This window comes from Macrotis lagotis, chromosome 1, assembly GCF_037893015.1.
Source record: "Macrotis lagotis isolate mMagLag1 chromosome 1, bilby.v1.9.chrom.fasta, whole genome shotgun sequence".
Lineage (NCBI taxonomy): Eukaryota > Metazoa > Chordata > Mammalia > Peramelemorphia > Peramelidae > Macrotis > Macrotis lagotis.
The window spans coordinates 925,828,477-925,834,476 of record NC_133658.1 but is presented as its reverse complement, the minus strand read 5'-3'; the positions used below and the strand labels follow the sequence as shown (position 1 = coordinate 925,834,476).

Below are 6,000 nucleotides of genomic sequence, written 5' to 3'. Positions count from 1 at the left end.
GGGTTAAGTGACTTGCCCAAGGTCACATAGCTAGTAAGAGTGGTACAGTGGATAGAGTACTGGCCTTGGAATTAAAATCTGGCCTCAGATTCATATACTTGTTATGGCTATCACTTCCCTGATGTCATGGGCTTCCTCAAGAATGAAGGACAGGGATGGCTAGGTGGCGTAGTGGATAAAGCATCAGCCTTGGAGTCAGGAGTACCTGGGTTCAAATCCAGTCTCAGACACTTAATAATTACCGAGCTGTGTGGCCTTGGGCAAGCCACTTAACCACATTTGCCTTGCAAAAACCTAAAAAAAAAAAGTATGTAAAAATCAAATAAGAGGCAGAAGAAAAACTGAGAAAAGAAATGAGAGTGACACAAGAAAATCATGGAAAAAAGTTAATACATTGGTAAAGGAGGCATAAAAATACTCAAGAAAATAATGCCTTAAAAAAAACAAAAGTCCAAATGCTAAAAAAGGTACAAACACACAGACACACACTGAAAAGAACACCTTAAAAAACCAAATTGGTCAAATGAAAAAAAGATAAAGTTTTGCTAATAGTTTGTGTTTTCCATTCTCTGAAAACTGGTCTGTTTTGCCCTTTTCCAATCCTGTAGTAGTAACAATAATAGCTTTTATTTATACAGCACTTTAAAATTTGCTAAGTGCTTTACACATCTCTAATTTTATCCTCATAATCATTGGGTTCATTTTTATAGATGAGACAGAAAGAGGTTAAGTGACTTGCCCAGAATCACACAGACATTAGTGAGGATGGATTGGAACTCATCTCTTCCTGATTCCAGGTCTAATGCTGTCTTCACCCATTCTCCATAATCTTACCATTTTCTGTTTACTACAGTGACGAGGGATCATAGATTTAGATCTGGATGAGATATTGGAGGCCATCTAGTCCAATGCCCTTATTTTACAGATGAGGAACTGACCCTGGAAAAACTGAATTATTCAAAATCACTTGGCTAGTAATTGGCAGAGCTTGAACCATCGGGGTTCAAACCTTCAAGCCCAAGTCCTGACTCCAGTCCTCCAGTCATCTGGATCAAGTGACTTGAATTCATCAAGAGCAGGTAGGTGCCTTCTCACCATCTCTTTCCTTATCCTGGTATCAACTCTATTAGCCATTTTTGTCCTTTTCCTCTCCAGGCTAAATACTATTGTCTTTGGCAAAGAAAACATGGTTAAAAAAAATTATCAGCCTTATCACTGGTTATCATCTTCCCATTCTTAACCAAGCAGCAATTCTGTTCCTTCTTTGATATTCTCCTCTTCCCCAGTAGTTTTTTGTTCCTTCTACATGCTCTTCTGGTTGCTCTCAACATCTCTCACCACCTCCTGGGAAAGGCATTGCTGATGTGATTCTTACAAGACTTTGCCACACTTCCTTTGATGTGTGCTCCTCTTTCTTCTGTACACACAAACTCATATATTTAAAACCCAAATGGGGGGGTGGCTAGGTGGTGCAGTGGATAGAGCACCGACCCTGGAGTCTGGAGTACCTGAGTTCAAATCAGACTGCAGACATTTAATAATCACCTAGCTGTGTGGCCTTGGGTAAGCCACTTAACCCCATTGTCTTGCAGAAACCTAAAAAACAAAAAGAAAAAAACAAATGGACTACCAGTTTTCTGTGCATCTCTATCAATCTTCAGAAAACTTGATTTATCTTCATGACTATTTCTCTGTATCTTCATATTTTTGAGTTCCCCAAAAGAATTTTATCACAGCAGACTCAAGCTTTTAAATCTAATCTCTACAAGACTTGGGAGTGTGTGTTAAGGTAATGTTTCGCCTTCTTTGTCACAAATTTGTGGAAGACAGTTCTGCCAGAAGTTCCCATCATTTCGAACTCCAGGCGATTCATTATTCTTCCCTTTTATGAGAATTCTGATTCAGAATAGAATTCTTCTCTGTAGGTTCCTCCATCTATTGAAGAAAGAAATTAAGGGAAGTCATTTGCAACTCTGACTTTGGCAGAGAAAGAACTCCAGCAGATGTCTCAATAACTGTGGTTCCCTATTCCTACTATCTTCTTCTTCTCTGCCAGGTTTGGGATGTTTCCCAAAATTCTCAGGGATTTCCTCTTTCTGTCCAGTTTGTAGTTTATTCCATTGACTGTATCACTTTTTTGTCCCACTTTTGATTTTTTTTCACCCACCACACTTCTCTCTAGTTCCTGGATTTCCTCTTATGATAGTCAGCATATCATGCTTTACATATTATTTCACTTGGTCCTTTTTAATACACACACACACACACACACACACACACAATCTCCCCTTCCCCCCATTTATCTATTTTATTGATTGATTGATTGATTTTTAGGTTTCTGCAGGGCAATGGGGTTAAGTGGCTTGCCCATGGCCACACAGCTAGGTGATTATTAAGTGTCTGAGGTCACATTTGAACTCAGGTCCTCCTGACTCCAGGGCCGGTGTTCTATCCACTGCACCACCTAGCCGCCCCTTATCTGTTCCTTAACGAAGCTTGCCTATAAAGAACCACATTTGGTGAGTGGATCTTTTCCCACCAAGTCCCATTTCCATCTCTGAGATCAGACATCAGTGGCATACTTGGGATAGGGCCGCTCCTTGATGGCTTTTGTAGCCATCTGTGGCCACCGGTCTCTGTGGGCTCGTTTCTCGGACTTTTCTGGGAACCTCCAAGTGTGCCCACTGCTGTCGGCTTTATCACCATTCCTCTCAATTCCATGAGGTTTGCGGACACGGCCGCAGTGGGCTGCACAGGTGGCAGCCTCCTCTGCGTTCTGCCTTTCAGTTCTCTTGGGTCACCGTGGGCTGGACCCTGGCCCTCGGGGTTCTGCTCCAGAAGGCCGAGGCCCAGCTCCGGGCATCCTCTTCCTGGCCCGAGGCTCGGCCCTTGCTGGGCAGCGGCAGCCGTGGAAGTTGTTCCTGGCTCTGGGCCCCCTGGACTCCCGGCGGCGAGTCCTCGCGAGTCCTGGGGGTTGGGGGCGGCCTTCTCTTGCGGAAGGGCCCGCAGCCCCTCGGGCTCTCCCTCGGCGGCCCTGGGGTCGGGCTCCAGCTGGGTCCGCTGGGTCCGCTCGGTCCGCTCGGTCCGCTGGGTCCGGCTGGGTCCGCTGGGTCCGGCTGGGTCCGGCTGGGTCCGCTGGGTCCGCTCGGTCCGCTGGGTCCGGCTGGGTCCGGCTGGGTCCGCTCGGTCCGGCTGGGTCCGGCTGGGTCCGCTCGGTCCGCTCGGTCCGCTCGGTCCGCTCGGTCCGCTCGGTCCAGCTGGGTCCGCTCGGCCCGGGGCAGTGCCACGATGAGCAGCTGGCATGGCCGCGGGCACGAACACAAACACGCGGCGTTTCAGGACTTCGGACACAGCTCTGATGGCCCGAACAAACTTGGCCTTGGTTTCCGACCCAAACCCTTCTCCCCGGGCCCGAGGTCAAGTGCGGCCTCCCCGGGGGGCTCGGGGGTCCCAACCTCCCCAGGAGGGTCACGAGGTCGCGCACACCCGTGGGGCACCCCCCTCCGGCCCACTTCCCAGCAGACCCCGCGGCGCCCCCGCAGAACCCCCACCCCGACCCGAGGACCCCCTTGAAGGCGCCGGGAGGGCGCGGGGCGGGGGGGGCGCCAAGTTCACGCCCACAAACCGTGGGACAAACTGAGGCCCTGGAAGGGGAGGGGCCGAGGGGGCGCCTCCACGTGGGGCGGGGAGGAGGGGCGCGGCTGGCTGCCGCGGCTTCTCATTGGCGGTCGCCCACGCGTCCCTTCGCGGTTGCCATGGGGACACCTCCGGGACCCGGATCAGCACCGCCCCAATCCTTGGACATGCGCGGTGAAGAGGCGAAGGCCGGAGCTCCTGGAGTTGCCATAGAGACGGACTCTCCGCTTTCCCACCGCCGTCCTGAAGGGGGACACACGAGCGCGCCTTGCCTGGGCTCGCAGTGCGCAAGCGCCTCCCGGCGAGGGAAAGAGGGAGGGAGGGAGGGAGAGAGGGGACGAGAAGACCGGGTGCGCAAGCGCAGTGTCCCTTCACGAAGATGGACCTATCAGAGGGGAGGATCTGCTTTAGGCCGGCCCTCCGCACCGCCCTCTCGTCTCTCGCCAAAATCCACCAATCAGGAGATTGGCGTCAAGGGGGCGTGGTCTGGTGACGTCACCCTGGGATCCACCTCCCTCGACCCCTCCCCCTCTCACCTCACCCCCTGCAGGAAGGGCGACCCCGCCCGCCCCCTGACCTTCCGGGAGACTGAAGGCGGAGGTCAGAGCCAAGTCCAGGGTCAGGCCTGGAGGGCCCAGAGCTGGTGAGCTGCCTGCAGAGCCAGCCCTGAATGGGGGTGTGCATGGGGAGGGGACAGGGAGGGGCCTGGAGACCCCGGGGTGCAGAGAGAGCTGGGAGGGGCCTGGAGACCCCTGGGTGCAGAGAGAGCCGGGAGGGGCCTGGAGACCCCGGGGTGCAGAGAGAGCGAGCTGGGATGCAGAGAGAGCCGGGAGGGGCCTGGAGACCCCGGGGTGCAGAGAGCTGGGAGGGGCCTGGAGACCCCGGGGTGCAGAGAGCTGGGAGGGGCCTGGAGACCCCGGGGTGCAGAGAGAGAGCTGGGAAGGGCCTGGAGACCCCGGGGTGCAGAGAGAGCTGGGAGGGTCCTGGAGACCCCGGGGTGCAGAGAGAGCTGGGAGGGGCCTGGAGACCCCGGGGTGCAGAGAGAGCGAGCTGGGAGAGGCCTGGAGACCCCGGGGTGCAGAGAGAGCTGGGAGGGGCCTGGAGACCCCGGGGTGCAGAGAGAGCTGGGAGGGGCCTGGAGACCCCGGGGTGCAGAGAGAGAGAGCTGGGAAGGGCCTGGAGACCCCGGGGTGCAGAGAGAGCTGGGAGGGTCCTGGAGACCCCGGGGTGCAGAGAGAGAGCTGGGAAGGGCCTGGAGACCCCGGGGTGCAGAGAGAGCTGGGAGGGTCCTGGAGACCCCGGGGTGCAGAGAGAGCTGGGAGGGGCCTGGAGACCCCGGGGTGCAGAGAGAGCGAGCTGGGAGAGGCCTGGAGACCCCGGGGTGCAGAGAGAGCTGGGAGGGGCCTGGAGACCCCGGGGTGCAGAGAGAGCTGGGAGGGGCCTGGAGACCCCGGGGTGCAGAGAGAGAGAGCTGGGAAGGGCCTGGAGACCCCGGGGTGCAGAGAGAGCTGGGAGGGTCCTGGAGACCCCGGGGTGCAGAGAGAGCTGGGAGGGGCCTGGAGACCCCGGGGTGCAGAGAGAGCGAGCTGGGAGAGGCCTGGAGACCCCGGGGTGCAGAGAGAGAGAGCTGGGAGAGGCCTGGAGACCCCGGGGTGCAGAGAGAGCGAGCTGGGAGGGGCCTGGAGACCCCGGGGTGCAGAGAGAGCGAGCTGGGAGAGGCCTGGAGACCCCGGGGTGCAGAGAGAGAGAGCTGGGAGAGGCCTGGAGACCCCGGGGTGCAGAGAGAGAGAGCTGGGAGAGGCCTGGAGACCCCGGGGTGCAGAGAGAGCTGGGAGGGGCCTGGAGACCCCGGGGTGCAGAGAGAGCTGGGAGGGGCCTGGAGACCCCGGGGTGCAGAGAGAGCGAGCTGGGAGAGGCCTGGAGACCCCGGGGTGCAGAGAGAGCCGGGAGGGGCCTGGAGACCCCGGGGTGCAGAGAGAGCCGGGAGGGGCCTGGAGACCCCGGGGTGCAGAGAGAGCCGGGAGGGGCCTGGAGACCCCGGGGTGCAGAGAGAGCCGGGAGGGGCCTGGAGACCCCGGGGTGCAGAGAGAGCCGGGAGGGGCCTGGAGACCCCGGGGTGCAGAGAGAGCCGGGAGGGGCCTGGAGACCCCGGGGTGCAGAGAGAGCCGGGAGGGGCCTGGAGACCCCGGGGTGCAGAGAGAGCCGGGAGGGACCTGGAGACCCCGGGGTGCAGAGAGAGCCGGGAGGGGCCTGGAGACCCCAGGGTGCAGAGAGAGAGCTGGGAGGGGCCTGGAGACCCCGGGGTGCAGAGAGAGAGCTGGGAGGGGCCTGGAGACCCCGGGGTGCAGAGAGAGCTGGGAGGGG

The 6,000-nt window shown here is 57.5% G+C and overlaps 1 protein-coding gene across 4 annotated transcripts in view; it reads left to right on the top strand.

Moving 5' to 3' along the window:
- LOC141510081 (uncharacterized) overlaps window positions 1-6,000 on the top strand; it is a 45,931-nt gene that overhangs the window by 22,882 nt on the left and 17,049 nt on the right. For 3 of the 4 annotated variants that reach the window (XM_074220083.1, XM_074220081.1, XM_074220082.1), the window contains exon 1: window positions 4,162-4,279. The exons of the other annotated variant lie outside the window; for it this stretch is intronic. The gene's annotated coding sequence lies outside the window, so the exon portion shown is untranslated. Of the gene's footprint in view, window positions 1-4,161; window positions 4,280-6,000 lie in introns of those variants that run through there. 4 annotated transcript variants of the gene reach the window in all.